This window comes from Oncorhynchus kisutch, linkage group LG13, assembly GCF_002021735.2.
Source record: "Oncorhynchus kisutch isolate 150728-3 linkage group LG13, Okis_V2, whole genome shotgun sequence".
Taxonomy (NCBI): Eukaryota; Metazoa; Chordata; class Actinopteri; order Salmoniformes; family Salmonidae; genus Oncorhynchus; species Oncorhynchus kisutch.
This window is the reverse complement of record NC_034186.2, coordinates 19,470,406-19,491,016: the sequence shown is the minus strand read 5'-3', so window position 1 is coordinate 19,491,016 and position 20,611 is coordinate 19,470,406.

Here is a 20,611-nt window from a genome sequence, read left to right as displayed (position 1 = left end):
TTGCTTACTGAAACTCCCAAAGTCTTCCAATCGTTGTAATAAAATTTAAGCAATAGCCTACCCACGTGTGTTCAACTAGATGATAATTTCAGCACCTTTTGGATTGGGAAAGCTCTATCGTGCTGCCACGACTTCTATCGAAGGTGGCTCCTCTCCCTGTTCGGGCGGCGCTCAGCGGTCGGCGTCGCCGGTCTACTAGCCATCACCGATCCCTTTTTCCTTTTCTGTTTGTTTTGTCTTTGGTTCTTTTTCACACCTGGTTTCATTTGCGTTAATTCCTGTGTGTACAATTGTAACCTGTTGCCTTTTTTTTTAAACCTTTATTTAACTAGGCAAGTCAGTTAAGAACAAATTCTTATTTTCAATGACGGCCTAGGAACAGTGGGTTAACTGCCTGTTCAGGGGCAGAACGACAGATTTGTACCTTGTCAGCTCGGGGGTTTGAACTTGCAACCTTCCGATTACTAGTCCAACGCTCTAAACACTAGGCTACCCTGCCTGCCTAAGTTTGTGTGGGATTGGTATTTTATTGTGATGTGATCGGTTGGATTTACCGTTATTTGTTTTCACGGTTACGTAAGTGTATGAGTGTCAGAACTTGTTTGTTCTTCCGTGCGCTTGCACGGGTTCTCTGTTGTCGAGGGCGTTGTAACTTTTCGACTGTGCCATTCCTGTGTTGGTGGACTGTCTTATTAAAACACTCTTCTCAGACATCCCTGCTCTCCTGCGCCTGACTCCCACACCTACCACCTAGACGTACCTTATCACAGAATCCCGCACCAGTTCAATGGAGTCAGCAGGAGCGGACGCGCTCCCCGTGTCTATGGAGGAGTGCGTTCAACACCACACGGCAGTGTTACACCGGCTGGGGACCGTGATGGATCAAGTGATGGCGACGATGGAAAGATGGGAGAGAGGTGGCCTTCCCACACCTCCATCAGCCACACAGCAACCAGTACTCCCAAGGGAGTACGATGGGACGGCGGCCGGGTGCCAGGGGATTTTACTCCAGATTCAGGAGTGTTTTATATAGGTTTTATTATACCTGGCAACCGTAAAGCCCTGGAGTGGGCCAACGCGGTATGGCACGATCCTGACTCGGCGAGGGACTACTACCCAGAGTTCACCCGCCGCTTTTGGGCCGTGTTCGATCACCCACCTGAGGCCCGAGCGGCGGGTGAACGGCTGTTCCATCTGAGGCAGGAGAAGAGGAGTGCTCAGGACTTTGCCGTTCCGGACCTTGGCCGCTGGCGTGGGATGGAACAACAGGGCCCTGATCGATTACTATAGGTTCAGTTTGCGCGAGGACGTCCGTAGGGAGCTAGCCTGTAGAGACACCACCCTCTCCTTGGACCAGCTGATAGACATGTCCATTCGTCTGGACAACTTGCCCTCGACCCGCGGACGTCCAGATCGGGTTCGTTCAGTTTCATCCCCCAGCTCCTCCACTCCAACGCCCATGGAGCTAGGAGGTGCTGCAGCGAGGGTGATCGGAGGAGGAGGCCTTTCCTGTACCAGCTGTGGTCGTAGAGGGCACACTGCTGACCGGTGCTGGGGGGGTCCTCCAGGGAGTCGAGACGCCAGGCCGAGCACTGCTCGGACATCTCAGGTGAGTCGGCACCAGGCTCACCCAGAGTCCCCTGTTGGTCACATGTATGTGTTGATTTTTCCCCCGGAATTTTCCCCTCATTTCCGGCATAAGGCGCTAGTAGATTCAGGCGCAGCAGGGAATTTTATTGACCGCGGTTTAGCACATAGGTTAGGGATCCCCCTTGTTCAGCTTGACGAACACTTCCCAGTGCACGCCTTAGATACCCGACCATTAGGGTCAGGGCTAGTCAGGGAGGCCACGGCTCCACTGGGCATGGTTACGCAGGAGGGTCATGAGGAGAGAATTAGTCTCTTCCTCATTGAGTTTCCTGCATTTCCGGTGGTGCTGGGGATCCCCTGGTTGGCCCGTTACAACCCCAGGATTTCATGGCAACAGAGGGCTCTAAAGGGTGGTCAGAGGAGTGCTCAGGCAGGTGTGTAGGAGTTTCCATCGGTGCTACGATGGTGGAGAGTCCAGACCAAGTCTCCACGTGCGCATTCCCTTAGAATATGCCGATTTGGCTATTTCCTTTAGTAAAAAGAGGGTGACCCAATTACCACCTCATCGACGAGGGGATTGTGCGATAAATCTCCTGGTAGGCGCTGCACTTCCCAGGAGTCACATGTATCCCCTGTCACAGGAGGAGACGGTAGCTATGGAGACATACATATCTAAATCTCTGGGGCAGGGGTACATTCGGCCCTCCATATCACCTGCCTCCTCATGTTTTTTTTGTGAAAAAGAAGGAGGGAGGGTTGCGTCCGTGCATTGACTATAGAGGTCTAAATTCCATCACGGTGGGATACAGTTACCCGCTACCTCTCATTGCCATGGTGATTGAGTCATTTCACGGAGCGCGCTTTTTCACAAAACTGGATCTCAGGAGCGCATATAACTTGGAAGACAGCATTTAGTACCACATCCGGCCATTATGAGTACCTCGTCATGCCGTACGGGTTGAAGAATTCTCCAGCAGTCTTACAATCTTTTATAGACGAGATTCTCAGGGACCTGCACGGGCAGGGTGTGTAGATTTATATTGATGATATTCTGGTCTATTCTGCTACACGCGCCTCACATGTGTCTCTGGTGCGCAAGGTACTTGGGCGACTGTTGGAGCATGACCTGTACGTCAAGGCTGAGAAATGCTTGTTCTTCAAACAGGCCGTCTCCTTCCTTGGGTATCGTATTTCCACATCAGGGTTGGTGATGGAGTGTGACTGCATTGTAGCCGTGCGTAATTGGCTGACTCCAACCACGGTAAAGGAGGTGCAGTGGTTCTTAGGGTTTGCCAATTACTACCGGAGGTTTATCCGGGGTTTTGGGTAGGTGGCTGCTCCCATTACGTCACTGCTGAAGGGGCGGTGCATCTGGGGTGGTCGGCTGAGGCGGACAGGGCTTTTGGTCGCCTGAAGGCTCTTTTCACCTCGGCCCCCGTGCTAGCGCATCCGAATCCCTCTTTGGCATTCATAGTGGAGGTGGATGTGTCCGAGGCTGGGATTGGAGCCGTGCTCTCACAGCGCTCGGGAAAGCCACCGAAGCTCCACCCATGTGCTTTCTTTTTGCAGTAGCTCAGCCCGGCAGAGCGAAACTATGACATGGGGGATCGGGAGTTGCTGGCTGTCGTCAGGGCCCTGAAGGTGTGGAGACATTGGCTTGAGGGGGCTCATCTGGACTTGGCTTGAGCAGGGTTGGATAAAAAGCCTGCACACCCAGTAGCTCTCATGGACTCTCCAGGAGGAGGGTTGGATAAAAAGCCTGCACACCCAGTAGCTCTCATGGACTCTCCAGGAGGAGGGTTGGATAAAAAAGCCTGCACACCCAGTAGCTCTCATGGACTCTCCAGGAGGAGGGTTGGATAAAAAGCCTGCACACCCAGTAGCTCTCATGGACTCTCCAGGAGGAGGGTTGGCCTCCCTGCAACGTTACAATTACAGCCAAATATTTTTTATGTCTTTATAAAATAATTCCATTATTATACAGTAGCCTGTCAGTGCAATATTTTACTTTGTTAAGTGTCTTGCCACAACGGCTGGAAATATAATACATGGGATCAGAGACCAACAGCCTTCCATTGTCAATACCAGTGATAATAATTAAGGTTATATTGTGGTGGTTCCTTGCATCATACAACAACATTTTCAGTCACCCTTTTGGCCCATGGTGTTACAGAGCATTTATTTGGTGACTTGCGCTTTCGGACAAGTAAAACAATCAGTACTGCTTGTCCAAAGGACAAGTGGCTAAAAATGTTCATGTGTGTTGACTGTGATCGGTGGTAGGTGTGTCTTGTCTGTTTAATAAACATAATAATGAACTATTGATTTAATACTTTTGGAAGTAACATAATTAAACTCAAAATATGCCATTCTATTGTTTTAGTCTTATAATGATTCTCCCTGGCATGCTGTCAATTAACTTCTGGGCCACATTCTGACTGATGGCAGCCCATTCTTGCATAATCAATGCTTGGAGTTTGTCAGGATTTGTGAGTTTTTGTTTGTCCACCCGCCTCTTGAGGATTGACCACAAGTTCTCAATGGGATTAAGGTCTGGCGAGTTTCCTGGCCATGGACCCAAAATATTGATGGTTTGTTCCCTGAGTCACTTAGTTATCACTTTTACCTTAAGGTGAGGTGCTCCATCATGCTGGAAAAGGCATTGTTTGTCGCCGAACTGTTCCTGGATGGTTGGGAGAAGTTGCTCTCGGAGGATGTGTTGGTACCATTCTTTATTCATGGCTGTTTTTGAGCCAAATTGTGAGTGAGCCCACTCCCTTGGCAAGCCCACACATGAATGGTCTCAGGATGCTTTACTGTTGGCATGACACAGGACTGATGGTAGCGCTCACCTTGTCTTCTCCGGACAAGCTTTTTTCCGGATGCCCCAAACAATCGGAAAGGGGATTCATCAGAGAAAATATCTTTACCCCAGTCCTCAGCAGTCCAATCCCTGTACCTTTTGCAGAATATCAGTCTGTCCCTGATGTTTTTCCTTGAGAGAAGTGGCTTCTTTGCTGCCCTTCTTGACACCAGGCCATCCTCCAAAGGTCTTTGCATCACTGTGCGTGCAGATGCACTCACACCTGCCTGCCGTCATTCCTGAACAAGCAGGTGGTGCCCCGATCCTGCAGCTGAATCAAGTTTAGGAGACAGTCCCGGCGCTTGCTGGACTTTCTTGGGCGCCCTGAAGCCTTCTTCACAACAATTGAACCGCTCTACTTGAAGTTCTTGATGATCCGATAAATGGTTGCAACTAAATCAATCTTCCTGGCAGCAATATCCTTGCCTGTGAAGCCCTTTTTGTGCAAAGCAATTAATGAAGCCACGTGTTTTCTTGCAGGTAACCATGGTTGATAGAGGATGAACAATGATTCCAAGCACCACCCTCCTTTTGAAGATTCCAGTCTATTATTCAAACTCAATCAGCATGACAGAGTGATCTCCAGCCTTGTCCTCTTCAACAAGAGGGCAAAAGATCACTGGAGCGGAGTACCAGCACCTCAAATGTTCTACTGCTTGAGCTCCTGTTCCTCTTATAGAATATTAACTTGAATGTATTGTGGAGCACCTGCACCCAAATATAAACAGTACCAGCACCCAAAATGATTTCCGGAACCTATTTCAGTCCAAGTCAAGCACTGATAAGAAGTAATCTGGTAGGCCTATTTTATGATGTTTCCACTGGACCAGAGCATGACATTTTTCCCTTTCACACTGAGTGTTTATCGAAAGGTAGAGAGCTGGAAAGATTTTTCAAATAAATTGATGAACTATTGTCATTCTCAATGGATGTAAAAACAGACTTTGTTTGCTTGCTGTTGTTTGAGGTGAAGAAAAGATTACTTTGAGAAGCTCCAAAGGTCATTAGTGGTGGTGTGTTAAGCCAAACAGAAATGCTATCAGATCCCCAAATTGTCACATTTATATGCCTACATGTGCCTGCAGGCCAGGTAGCCTATAGGCCTACTCCTATGGGTAATCAGGTGCGCGTCCTTACTCAACATTGACAGGAGCGCTCCAAACAAAAGACAATGACTAAATTGACAAAACCCGTAAATATAATTAAATAAACCAGAACTGGTTTCTCACAAGTGTAGCATAGGTTTTGCGCTCTGCAAACAATGTGTCCACTCCTGCAATGATAACAGGAAGTCTGGAATCATAATATTGAATGTATTAACAGAAATTACTATAACCAAAGTAACAAACATTGTAGAATAGAAATGATAGGAATTAACTGAATGTACAACTGGTGATATATGTAATGGGGAATTGATAGACACTAACAATCAGACGCCAACAATTCACATTGTGAAGTTATGAAACAATGAATGTGCACAAATTGTCAGGAGAGAGGGTGTTCTGGAGAGAGAAGTGCATTATGCATCTGGGTGCATGGTCAATCCGACATCTGCATCGGCCATGCAGCATTTACGTGATAAGGTCTCAGCAGAAGTCAGGTCATTCATACTTCTTGCACATTACGGAGCAGTGCATAGCTGTTGTCAAGGAAGTGAATTTGTGTTTTCTACAGGATATACCGCCCCCACCTACTGTCAACCAACCATGTCAATGCAGAGCTATACAGCGCCCTCTGCATTGTTACAATATTTAGGAGGCGCATGGAGATACAGAGCTGGATTTGGCCTCTGCGTTCCTCTGGAGGCTCCGCAATTGCTTCACACCCTCCATATGGAACTTCTGACCACAATTTTAGATCAAGCATGAATTGGCTCTTAGTCTAGGCCTCAGCAATGGATTAGTTCACTGCTGCTCGGCTACAATCTCGGTCAACCAACAGCCCAACGACCAAACAATCGAACAGTCGACTAATTGGGGTCAGCCCTAATACTCTTAGCTAGAATATCTCAATTTAAATGTATTTAACTCGTAATCTTTGGGACAGTTTCCCGGACACAGATTAAGCCTAGTCCTGCACTAAAATGCATACTCAATGTTTCATCTCCATTGAAATAGTTTTGTTGTCCCTGATTAGGTTTAATCTGTTTCAGTGAAACCGGCCCTTTAGGTGTGTCTCAGCCTGCTTTAGGGAGCCGTTGGTTGATGGCCCCCCATGTCCACTTAGCTTTAACTGTTACAACCAGCACCCAACATGCACTGGGGCTGGCTTGTCTGTGTGCTGTGATGGACAGCTTTATTAAAGACACAACAGTTTTACCACATGCAAACACACACACATACAGTTGAAGTCGGATGTTTACATACACTTAAATTGGAGTCATTAGTACTTGTTTTTCAACCACTCCACAAATGTCTTGTTAACAAACTATAGTTTTGGCAAGTCGGTTAGGATATCTATTGTGTGCATGACACAAGTACGTTTTCAAACAATTGTTTACAGACAGATTATTTAACTTATAATTCACTGTATCACAATGCCAGTGGGTCCGAAGTTTACATACACTAAGTTGACTGTGCCTTTAAACAGCTTGGAAAACTGCAGATAATGATGTCATGTCTTTAGAAGCTTCTGATAAGCTAATTGACATAATTTGAGTCAATTGGCGGTGTATCTGTGGATGTATTTTAAGGCCTACCTTCAAACTCAGTGCCTCTTTGCTTGACATCATGGGAAACCCAAAAGAAATCAGCCAAGACCTCAGAAAGGAAATTGTAGACCTCCACAAGTCTGGTTCGTCCTTGGAAGCAATTTCTAAACGCCTGAAGGTACCACGTTCATCTGTACAAACAATTGCGCTCAAGTATAAACACCATGGGACCACGCAGCCGTCATAGCGCTCAGGAAGAATACGCGTTCTGTCTCCTAGAGATGAACGTACTTTGGTGCGAAAAGTGCAAATCAATCCTAGAACAACAGCAAAGGACCTTGTGAAGATGCTTGAGGAAACAGGTACAAATATCTATATCAACAGTAAAATTTGGCCTATATTGACAGAACCTGAAAGGCTGCTCATCAAGGAAGAAACCTCTGCTCCAAAACCGCCATAAAATAACCAGACTATGGTTTGCAACTGCACATGGGGACAAAGATCGTACTTTTTGGAGAAATGTCCTCTGGTCTGATGAAACAAAAATAGAACTGTTTGGCCATAATGACCAAATTATGTTTGGAGGAAAAAGGGGGAGGCTTGCAAGCAGAAGAACACCATCCCAACCGTGAATCACGGGGGTGTCACGGGCGTCCTCCTCTTCATCTGAAGAGGAGAGGCGAGAAGGATCAGACCAAAATGCGGCGTCGTAAGTGTCCATGGTAAATCTTTAATAAAGAAAGTACTGACACTGTATACAAAACAATAAACAAATGACGACCGTGAAGCTACAACATAGACAATCACCCACAAACAAACAGTGCAACCCAGGCTACCTAAGTATGATTCTCAATCAGAGACAACTAATGACACCTGCCTCTGATTGAGAACCATAGTAGGCCGAAACATAGAAATACCCAAATCATAGAAAAACAAACATAGACTGCCCACCCAACTCACGCCCTGACCATACTAAATAAATACAAAACAAAGGAAATAAAGGTCAGAACGTGACAGGGGGGGCAGCATCATGTTGTGGGGGTGCTTTGCTCCAGGAGGGACTGGTGCACTTCACAAAATAAATGACATCATGAGGAAAGAAAAAATGATGTTGATATATTGAAGCAACATCTCAAGGCATCAGTCAGGAAGTTAAAGCTTGGTCACAAATGGGTCTTCAAAATGGACAATGACCCCAAGCATGCTTCCAAAGTTGTGGCAAAATGGCTTAAGAAAACAAAGTCAAGGTATTGAAGTGGCCATCACAAAGCCCTGACCTCAATCCTATAGAACATTTGTGGGCAGAACTGAAAAAGCGTGTGTGAGCAAGGAGGCCTACAAACCTGACTCAGTTACACCAGCTCTGCCAGGAGGAATGGGCCAAAAATCAACCAACTTATTGTAGGAAGCTTGTGGAAGGCTACACAAAACGTTTGACCCAAGTTAAACAATTTAAAGGCAATGCTAACAAATACTAATCGAGTGTATGTAAACTTCTGATCCACTGGGAATGTGATGAAAGAAATAAAAGCTGAAATAAATCATTCTCTCTACTATTATTCTGACATTTCACATTCTTAAAATAAAGTGGTGATCCTAACTGACCTAAGACAGAACATTTTTACTAGGATTAAATGTCAGGAATTGTGAAAACTGAGTTTAATTGTACTTGGCTAAGGTGTATGTAAACCTCCAACTTCAACTGTAACATTTGATTTGATTTGATATAGTGAATGATTTTCTTTAATTTACACAGCAGACAGAGCCGGAGGTGGAGATGGGGTCACATGCAAAATGGCGCCGACAAAGATGGTCGCCTCGCTTCATGTCCTTAGGAAACTATGCAGTAATAGTTTTTTAAAATGTATTATTTCTTACATTGTTTGCTCAGAAAATCTTAAGTGTTATTACATATAGCCAGGAAGAACTATTGGATATACAGTGGGGAGAACAAGTATTTGATACACTGCTGATTTTGCAGGTTTTCCTACTTACAAAGCATGTAGAGGTCTGTAATGTTTATCATAGGTACACTTCAACTGTGAGAGACGGAATCTAAAACAAAAATCCAGAAAATCACATTGTATGATTTTTAAGTAATTAATTAGCATTTTATTGCATTATTGCCACCGGGTTTCTTCATGCGTCGCGCCGACAGAAACAAACATCACTCTGGTAAGAAGAAGGGCAGGGGTGTATGCCTCATGATTAACGGCTCATGGTGTAATCATAACAACATACAAGAACTCAAGTCCTTTTGCTCACCTGACCTAGAATTCCTTACAATCAAATGCAGACCGCATTGTCTCCCAAGAGAATTCTCTTTGATTATAGTCACAGCCGTGTATATGTCCCCCCCCAAGCAGATACCTCGATGGCCCTGAAAGAACTTCACTGGACTTTATGTAAACTGGAAACCATATATCCTGAAGCTGCTTTTATTGTAGCTGGGGATTTTAACTACGCCAATTTGAGAACAAGGCTGCATAATTGTACCAGCACATTGATTGTTGTACCCGTTCAAGCAAAACATTGGACCACTGCTACTCTAACTTCTGCGATACATACAAGGCCCTCCCCCGCCCTCCCTTCGGCAAATCTGACCATGACTCCATCTTGTTGCTCCCCTCCTATAGGCAGAAACTAAAACAGGACGCACCCGTGGTTAGGTTTATCCAACGCTGGTCTGACAAATCGGATTCCACGTTTTAAGATGGCTTCGATCACGTGGACTGGGATATGTTCCGGGTAGCCTCAGACAATAACATTGATGTATACGCTGACTCGATGAGTGAGTTTATTAGGAAGTGCATTTGAGATGTTGTACCCACTGTGACTATTAAAACCTTCCCTAACCAGAAACTGTGGATTGATGGCAGCACTTCCCCCCATTAGGGGGGCTCGGGGGCAGTGGAGCAGGTCTGAGGAGTGGGGCAGGGGTGTACTTTCATTTGTTCAGAATGAACCAGCTCCCATTTTCACATTTCCTTAACACTTGCCCCATCCTACACCCATCCTGATGCCTTTCACCTCTTACTTACTTACTTAAGTACTTACTTACTCTGCCAATCAAGCCTTCAAACAATGCATTTAGCGAGAGAGACAGAGGGAGGAATGGAGGGAGGGAGAGACAGAGGAAGGAATGGAGGGAGGGAGAGAGAGACAGAGGGAGGAATGGAGGGAGGGAGAGAGACATGGAGGGAGAGAGAGAGACAGAGGGAGGAATGGAGGGAGGGAGAGAGAGACAGAGGGAGGAATGGAGGGAGGGAGAGAGACATGGATGGAGGGAGAGAGAGACAGAGGGAGGAATGGAGGGAGGGAGAGAGACATGGAGGGAGGGAGAGAGAGACAGAGGGAGGAATGGAGGGAGAGAGGGACAGAGGGAGGGAGGAACGGAGGGAGGGAGAGACAGAGGGAGGAATGGAGGGAGAGAGAGACAGAGGGAGGAATGGAGGGAGGGAGAGAGACATAGAGGGAGAGAGAGAGAGACAGAGGGAGGAATGGAGGGAGGGAGAGAGACATGGATGGAGGGAGAGAGAGACATAGGGAGGAATGGAGGGAGGGAGAGAGACATGGAGGGAGGGAGGGAGAGACAGAGGGAGGAATGGAGGGAGAGAGGGACAGAGGGAGGGAGGAATGGAGGGAGGGAGAGAGACATGGAGGGAGAGAGAGAGAGGCAGATGGAGGGAGGGAGAGAGAGACATGGAGGGAGGGAGAGAGAGACAGAGGGAGGAATGGAGGGAGGCAGAGAGACATGGAGGGAGGGAGAGACAGAGGGAGGAATGGAGGGAGGGAGAGAGGGAGAAATGGAGGGAGGGAGAGAGACATGGAGGGAGAGAGAGACAGAGGGAGGAATGGGGGGAGGGAGAGAGAGACAGAGGGAGTAATGGAGGGAGAGAGAGACATGGAGGGAGAGAGAGAGAGACAGAGGTAGGAATGGAGGGAGGGAGAGACAGAGGGAGGAATGGAGGGAAGGAGAGACAGAGGGAGGAATGGAGGGAAGGAGAGACAGAGGGAGGAATGGAGGGAAGGAGAGACAGAGGGAGGAATGGAGGGAAGGAGAGACAGAGGGAGGAATGGAGGGAAGGAGAGACAGAGGGAGGAATGGAGGGAAGGAGAGACAGAGGGAAGGAGAGACAGACGGAAGGAGAGACAGAGGGAAGGAGAGACAGAGGGAAGGAGAGGCAGAGGGAAGGAGAGACAGAGGGAAGGAGAGACAGAGGGAAGGAGAGACAGAGGGAAGGAGAGACAGAGGGAAGGAGAGACAGAGGGGAGGAGAGGCAGAGGAAGGAGAGACAGAGGGAAGGAGAGGCAGAGGGAGTAATGGAGGGAAGGAGAGACAGAGGGAAGGAGAGGCAGTTGGAAGGAGAGACAGAGGGAAGGAGAGACAGAGGGAAGGAGAGACAGAGGGAAGGAGGGACAGAGGGAAGGAGAGGCAGAGGGAAGGAGAGACAGAGGGAAGGAGAGACAGAGGGAAGGAGAGACAGAGGGAAGGAGAGACAGAGGGAAGGAGAGACAGAGGGAAGGAGAGGCAGAGGGAAGGAGAGACAGAGGGAGGAATGGAGGGAAGGAGAGACAGAGGGAAGGAGAGACAGAGGGAAGGAGAGACAGAGGGAAGGAGAGACAGAGGGAAGGAGAGACAGAGGGAAGGAGAGGCAGAGGGAAGGAGAGACAGAGGGAAGGAGAGACAGAGGGAAGGAGAGACAGAGGGAAGGAGAGGCAGAGGGAAAGAGAGACAGAGGGAAGGAGAGACAGAGGGAGGAATGGAGGGAAGGAGAGACAGAGGGAAGGAGAGGCAGAGGGAAGGAGAGACAGAGGGAAGGAGAGACAGAGGGAAGGAGAGACAGAGGGAAGGAGAGACAGAGGGAAGGAGAGACAGAGGGAGGAATGGAGGGAAGGAGAGACAGAGGGAAGGAGAGGCAGAGGGAAGGAGAGACAGAGGGAGGGAGAGGCAGAGGGAAGGAGAGACAGAGGGAAGGAGAGACAGAGGGAGGAATGGAGGGAAGGAGAGGCAGAGGGAGGAATGGAGGGAAGGAGAGACAGAGGGAGGAATGGAGGGAAGGAGAGACAGAGGGAGGAATGGAGGGAAGGAGAGACAGAGGGAGGAATGGAGGGAAGGAGAGACAGAGGGAGGAATGGAGGGAAGGAGAGACAGAGGGAGGAATGGAGGGAAGGAGAGACAGAGGAAGGAGAGACAGAGGGAGGAATGGAGGGAAGGAGAGACAGAGGGAGGAATGGAGGGAAGGAGAGACAGAGGGAGGAATGGAGGGAAGGAGAGACAGAGGGAAGGAGAGACAGAGGGAGGAATGGAGGGAAGGAGAGACAGAGGGAGGAATGGAGGGAAGGAGAGACAGAGGGAAGGAGAGACAGAGGGAGGAATGGAGGGAAGGAGAGACAGAGGGAAGGAGAGACAGAGGGAGGAGTGGGGGAAAGAAAGAACAACAGAATGATGAGTGTAGACAGAGAAAACTGCGGGAATGAGAAAGACAGAGAGGAACATAGAAAGACAGAGAGGAACATAGAAAGACAGAGAGGAACATAGAAAGACAGAGAGGAACATAGAAAGACAGAGAGGAACATAGAAAGTGACGGGGGACAGGGTTATAGAACAAGAACAGGGGTGACTGGGTTCACAGTGTGTGTGTGTGTGTGTGTGTGTGTGTTTGTGTGTATGCGTGTGTGCACGTCTGTGGGGGTGGAGGGGTCACATCGGGGGCAGTGCTATGGGACGGGAGAGGCAGGAAGTGAAATGTTGATCGTGACACCTTGGTGACACCATCTGTCAATCATCAGCCTGCTTCATCGCTTTCCTCTCAGTCCTCCTTTTCCATCTTCCCCCTCTTTTCCTCTTACTCCTCCTTTTCCATCTTCCCCCTCTTTTCCTCTCACTCCTCCTTTTCCATCTTCCCCCTCTTTTTCTCTCACTCCTCCTTTTCCATCTTCCCCATTTTTTCCTCTCACTCCTCCTTTTCCATCTTCCCCCTCTTTTTCTCTCACTCCCCCTTTTCCATCTTCCCCCTCTTTTCCTCTCACTCCTCCTTTTCCATCTTCCCCCCCAACATGTGTGGCATGTTGGAGCCCTCAGTTCGCTGAGGGGTGTGGCATGTTGGAGCCCTCAGTTCGCTGAGGGGTGTGGCATGTTGGAGCCCTCAGTTCGCTGAAGGGTGTGGCATGTTGGAGCCCTCAGTTCGCTGAGGGGTGTGGCATGTTGGAGCCCTCAGTTCGCTGAAGGGTGTGGCATGTTGGAGACCTCAGTTCGCTGAGGGGTGTGGCATGTTGGAGCCCTCAGTTCGCTGAAGGGTGTGGCATGTTGGAGCCCTCAGTTCGCTGAGGGGTGTGGCATGTTGGAGCCCTCAGTTCGCTGAGGGGTGTGGCATGTTGGAGCCCTCAGTTCGCTGAGGGGTGTGGAATGTTGGAGCCCTCAGTTCGCTGAGGGGTGTGGCATGTTGGAGCCCTCATTTCGCTGAGGGGTGTGGCATGTTGGAGCCCTCAGTTCGCTGAAGGGTGTGGCATGTTGGAGCCCTCAGTTCGCTGAGGGGTGTGGCATGTTGGAGCCCTCAGTTCAATGAGGGGTGTGGCATGTTGGAGCCCTCAGTTCGCTGAGGGGTGTGGCATGTTGGAGCCCTCAGTTCGCTGAGGGGTGTGGCATGTTGGAGCCCTCAGTTCGCTGAGGGAGAGACGTGAGGGAAATTGATTAAGTGAATGACTAATGTTTTTGGTGGTAATCAGCATTGAAATCAGAATTTATGTTAGATTCAGCTGTAGGAAAGTTAGCCTACATAGCTGGAAGCTACCGGTATCTCATTGCATTGTAAAGTTATTCTAGCCTGTATGGACATTGTTTTGCGAACATTAATGAACAATTTCAACATTTCTACATGTCGTGTTGCATTATTCAGGTGTGTTAACTTCTGTGCAGCATGTGGTGATGAAGCCCAGACTGTCAGTGAGTAGAGTGGTTCCTCATGGCAGACCAGAGCAGAGTGGAGCAGGTATGGGGCTCTCCTGCTATGAGGGGACATCGGCTGCGCTGATAGACTAATTTGACAGTTGTAACGAAGGTTCAAAGAATTCTACTACCAAACCTTTTTTTCATGTTCTGGTATCGCAAAAGTATAGCCATTTTGGTATAAAGTGCAACAACATTTGAGAGAAAGAGTGTGTTTGTGTGGTGAGCAGATATTCAAATATTCAGCCCATGTATTGAGCCAGTGGCAGCATATCTCTAAGGACTTGGTGTCTAGCTTTCTCTCTCTCTCTCTCTCTCTCTCTCTCTCTCTCTCTCTCTCTCTCTCTCTCTCTCTCTCTCTCTCTCTCTCTCTCTCTCTCTCTCTCTCTCTCTCTCTCTCTCTCTCTCTCTCTCTCTCTCTCTCTCTCTCAATTCAATTCAATTCAAGGGGCTTTATTGGCATGAGAAACATGTGTTAACATTGCCAAAGCAAGTGAAGTAGATAATATACAAACGTTTTTATTTTATTTTAATTAACAGTAAACATTACACATACAGAAGTTTCAAAACAATAAAGACATTACAAATGTCATATTATATATATATATACAGTGTTGTAACAATGTACAAATGGTTAAAGTACACAAGGGAAAATAAATAAGCATAAATATGGGTTTGTTTGTTCTTCACTGGTTGCCCTTTTCTCGTGGCAACAGGTCACACATCTTGCTGCTGTGATGGCACACTGTGGAATTCACCCAGTAGATATGGGAGTTTATCAAAATTGGATTTGTTTTCATATTCTTTGTGGATCTGTGTAATCTGAGGGTAACATGTCTCTCTAATATGGTCATACATTGGGCAGGAGGTTAGGAAGTGCAGCTCAGTTTCCACCTCATTTTGTGGGCAGTGTGCACATAGCCTGTCTTCTCTTGAGAGCCATGTCTGCCTACGGTGGCCTTTCTCAATAGCAAGGCTATGCTCACTGAGTCTGTACATAGTCAAAGCTTTTCTTAAGTTTGGGTCAGTCACAGTGGTCAGGTATTCTGCCACTGTGTGCTCTCTGTTTAGGGCCAAATAGCATTCTAGTTTGCTCTGTTTTTTTGTTAATTCTTTTCCAATCTATCAAGTAATTATCTTTTTGTTTTCTCATGATTTGGTTGGGTCTAATTGTGCTGCTGTCCTGGGGCTCTGTGGGGTGTGTTTCTGTTTGTGAACAGAGCCCCAGGACCAGCTTGCTTAGGGGACTCTTCTCCAGGTTCATCTCTCTGTAGGTGATGGCTCTGTTATGGAAGGTTTGGGAATCGCTTCCTTTTAGGTGGTTGTAGAATTTAACGGCTCTTTTCTGGATTTTGATAATTAGTGGGTATCGGCCTAATTCTGCTCTGCATGCATTATTTGGTGTTCTACATTGTACACAGAGGATATATTTGCAGAATTCTGCATGCAGAGTCTCAATTTGGTGTTTGTCCCATTTTGTGAAGTTTTGGTTGGTGAGCGGACCCCAGACCTCACAACCATGAAGGGCAATGGGCTCTATGACTGATTCAAGTATTTTTAGCCAGATTCTAATTGGTATGTTGAATTTTATGTTCCTTTTGATGGCATAGAGGCCCTTCTTGCCTTGTCTCTCAAATCATTCACAGCTTTGTGGAAGTTACCTGTGGCGCTGATGTTTAGGCCAAGGTATGTATAGTTTTTTTGTGTGCTCTAGGGCAACAGTGTCTATATGGAATTTGTATTTGTGATCCTGGCAACTGGACCTTTTTTGGAACACCATTATTTTGGTCTTACTGAGATTTACTGTCAGGGCCCAGGTCTGACAGAATCTGTGCAGAATATCTAGGTGCTGCTGTAGGCCCTCCTTGGTTGGTGACAGAAGCACCAGATCAACAGCAAACAGTAGACATTTGACTTCGGATTCTGGTAGGGTGAGGCCGGGTGCTGCAGACCTTTCTAGTGCCTGCGCCAATTCGTTGATATATATGTTGAAGAGGGTGGGGCTTAAGCTGCATCCCTGTCTCACCCCACGACCCTGTGTGAAGAAATGTGTGTGTTGTTTGCCAATTTTAACCACACACTTGTTGTTTGTGTACATGGATTTTATAGTGTCGTATGTTTTACCCCCAACACCACTTTCCAGCAATTTGTATAGCAGACCCTCATGCCAAATTGAGTTGAAAGCTTTTTTGAAATCAACAAAGCATGAGAAGACTTTGCCTTTGTTTTGGTTTGTTTGGTTGTCAATTAGGGTGTGCAGGGTGAATACACGGTCTGTTGTATGGTAATTTGGTAAAAAGCCAATTTGACATTTGCTCAGTACATTGTTTTCATTGAGGAAATGTACGAGTCTGCTGTTAATGATAATGCAGAGGATTTTCCCAAGGTTACAGTTGACTCATATTCCACTGTAGTTATTGGGGTCAAATTTGTCTCCACTTTTGTGGATTGGGGTGATCAGTCCTTGGTTCCAAATATTCGGGAAGATGCCAGAGCTAAGGATGATGTTAAAGAGTTTTAGTATAGCCAATTGGAATTTGTTGTCTGTATATTTGATCATTTCATTAAGGATACCATCAACACCACAGGTCTTTTGGGGTTGGAGGGTTTTTATTTTGTCCTGTAACTCATTCAAGGTAATTGGAGAATCCAGTGGGTTCTGGTAGTCTTTAATAGTTGATTCTAAGATTTGTATTTGATCATGTATATGTTTTTGCTCTTTATTCTTTGTTATAGAGCCAAAAAGATTGGAGAAGTGGTTTACCCATACATCTCCATTTTGGATAGATAATTCTTTGTGTTGTTGTTTGTTTAGTGTTTTCCAATTTTCCCAGAAGTGGTTAGAGTCTATGGATTCTTCAATTACATTGAGCTGATTTCTGACGTGCTGTTCCTTCTTTTTCCATAGTGTATTTCTGATTGTTTTAGTGATTCACCATAGTGAAGGCGTAGACTCAGGTTTTCCAGGTCTTTATGTTTTTGGTTGGACAGGTATCTCTCTTTCTTTCTTAGATTTTTGCATTATTCATCAAACCATTTGTCATTGTTGTTCATTTTCTTCGGTTTTCTATTTGAGATTTTTAGATTTGATAGGGAAGCTGAGAGGTCAAATATACTGTTAAGATTTTCTACTGCCAAGTTTACAGTGGAACGTTTTACCCAGGAAATTGTCTAAAGGGGATTGGATTTGTTGTTGCCTAATTGTTTTTTGGTAGGTTTCCAAACTGCATTCCTTCCATCTATAGCATTTCTTAATGTTACTCAGTTCCTTTGGCTTTGATGCCTCATGATTGAGTATTGCCCTGTTCAAGTAGACTGTGATTTTGCTGTGGTCTGATAGGGGTGTCAGTGGGGCTGACTGTGAACGCTCTGAGAGACTCTGGGTTGAGGTCAGTGATAAATTACATTACAGTACTACTGCCAAGAGATGAGCTATAGGTGTACCTACTATAGGAGTCCCCTCGAAGCGTACCATTGACTATGTACATACCCAGCGTGCGACAGAGCTGCAGGAGTTGTGACCCGTTTTTGTTGGTTATGTTGTCATAGTTGTGTCTAGGGGGGCATATGTTGGAGGGAATTCTGTCACCTCCAGGTAGGTGTTTGTCCCCCTGTGTGCTGAGGGTGTCAGGTTCTTGTCCGGTTCTGGCATTTAGGTCACCACAGACTAGTACATGTCCCTGGGCCTGAAAATGATTGATTTGCCCCTCCAGGATGGAGAAGCTGTCTTCATTAAAATATGGGGATTCTAGTGCAGGGATATAGGTAGCACACAGGAGGACATTTTTCTCTGTTAAGATCATTTCCTTTTTGAATTTCTAGCCAAATGTATAATGTTCCTGTTTTGATTAATTTAATGGAGTGAGTTAGGTCTGCTCTATATCAAATTAGCATACCCCCTGAGTCTCTTCCCTGTTTCACACCTGGTAGTTTGGTGGATGGGACTACCAGCTCTCTGTAACCTAGAGGGCAACCAGTGGGTCCGTCTCCTCTATACCAGGTTTCTTGCAGCATGACAATGTCTGTATTACCGATTTCTTTGGTGAAGTCCGGGTTTCTGCTCTTTAGGCCAAAGGCAGATGACCTCAGGCCTTGGATATACCAGGATGATGTAGTGAAGGCTTTTTGTTCCATAAAGTGTCCAATGTTGTTGGTCGTGGTTTGGCCTCAGGCCAGTAAGTGTGAGCAGAGCCTGCTGAGCATCTGGTACATGCCATTGGCTTGGGCGAGTGTAAAAGTGGGGCTTGGGCCTGTTTGCCCGCTCACTACCTGGGCGTATGTGTGACTTCCATGTTGAGGCCCTCTTTGCGGTGGTGGGGTGCATGGGGTGGGCAGGAGGGGCATAGCTCTAATCTGAGTGGGCCTAAATGGGGTGTGGGCATGGTTGACATGGGGGGTGTTGATTGGTTGGGGTGGGGGTGTGGATGTGTCTGGGGGTGCTGTGGTCTGGATGTAAGTCCTCTTGGCGTGCGTCCTCTATGTGTAGGTCCAGGGGGGGTCCTGCAGGTCTGGGAGGGTGTCTCGCTGGTCTGGGTGAGGTGTCTATTTATCTGTTGCTCCTGTGTGAAGTGTTGTGGATATGTTTGAGAGCGATGTCCTTTAGAGTCCGGGCAAAGGTGGGCACTGCTGCCTTGTAGAGGTGGACCTGGTCATAGAGGCTGTTCAAGTCCAGGGTGGAGTGGTGGGCCAGGAAAACATTTGGTTTGAGGCACAGTCACGGGAAATACTTGCATTTACCCGCTGTATTGTAGCAGGGTGGAAGTATTTTCGTGGTAGCAGGGTGGAGATAACCACTTGTGCGTTGGGGAAAGTAGAAGAAGCCTTTTCAATCACTCCCTTCAGTGCTGTGGTCACCCTTTCCTGCTGTGCTCTCAGGTCGTTTGTGCCTGTGTGTATTATTATTTGGCTAGGTGAGCCTAGTTGGTCCTCAGACAGAAGGTCTAGGGCGCGCTGGGTGTTTGGACACCAGAGTTTAGACACACTGTGTTTGGGAAAAAGTTTTTTTTCTTCTATATATTTCCCATTTGAGTCCATAAGGAGAACAATCTGTGTCTTGTGTTTGTCCTCAGTGGGTGTGGGGGGATTGTCAGAAGGGCTATCAGGGTGGCTGACAGGGGGGGGGGGGTGCTCAGAGGCGGTGAGAGCCTCTGGGCTTGAGGTTCTTCATTTGTCTGTTCTGCTGTGATGTCGACTCTATGGTCAGGGTCTGGTGTGGACTGTTCTGCTGTGGTGTCGAGACTTTTGTTGGGTGCTGAGGTGGGCTGTTCTGCTGACTTCTCTGCGGAGGTGGCCAGCTCTCTAGTGGGTTGTTCTCTGTCAAACGCCATCCTCCTCAACCTCTCCTCCAGCAGTCTGATCCTCTCCTCGTGTGCTCTGTTCTTCTCCTGCTCCTGCTCTTTCTCCTGTTGAAGTTGTCTCACCACTGTCCAGAGTGCAGATATGTCTCTCTCCACCTCCAGCACTCCGGTTAAGGGGGTGTTGTTGTACTGGACTGTTGTCTGGTTGTCTGGGTCTGTGCTGACTGAAGTGTAATCACCTGCTGTTCCAGCTCCACCTGCCTTACCTCCAGCTGGGTGAATTTATCCTTCATTTCAATGAGGGAGTAGTACTCTGTGCTGGGAGGTTGACTTTCCGTTGGGGCTTGCTCGTATGTGGGGTTATATAATGAAGAGGTCTGGTCTGACCCGCTCGGGGTGGGGGTAGCTTTATCAAGGGAGAGCTTCTCCTGCTGGGCTAATTTTTTGATTAGGTGAAAGTCCGGCTGAAACTGTTTGTGGTTGCCCTGTACCATTACTGTTCCGGACTTATAGAGATTTATATTAGCTGACTCAGAGTCCTCATTGTCAAGTATCCTGAGTTTCCACCCCTCGTTAACCCCCCCCCCCCTCTTTACAAAGGGGTAGTGTGCTAATATAGCACTGTGCCATGCCAGGGGATGGTTTGTGTGGAAGATAAGGTTGCTGATGTTCCCATTTTTGTAATAGTCAGCAAAAAGTGTCTCTTGATTTTCCATAAGGAGCTTCATTTTGTAATATTTTCTTGCCTTATCATTCTTTACATACACAGGTTACTGTATTTTAATTACCTCTGAACAGTGGGAGGGAGCTTCTAAGGCCTCTCCATTTGGTTGGAGTAGACTTTGTGACTCTCCTGCCATTGTTGGGCTAATGGACTTTGACACCTCTCACTTGACAAGTCAGTGCAAATTGAAGCTGTATCAAGCTTGGCAGAATTATGTTAGCATTCAGTCCTTATAAAGTAATGTTGTGTATTTTTCTTCTTTGCTTTTGGAAATAGAATATAGTTTCAGACTAAACATTACTCACTCAGTTCCAGGTTGGGTGGTGTTTTCAGGTTTCTGTTGTTTTCCAGAGAATTTGCTGTATAGAATAATAATCCTTGGTAGTTGTGAACCTTCCAGGTGATTCCGTAATTCCGTCCAAAATCAGGTTGTAGGTTTTGAGTTTTGATTTGAAGTGAGGGTTATGTTGTAGAGGGTAGCATCCTGTATGTGTTCCTAACAAAAAATCCAAGTTTATCTAGCTCTAAATCTATCTTT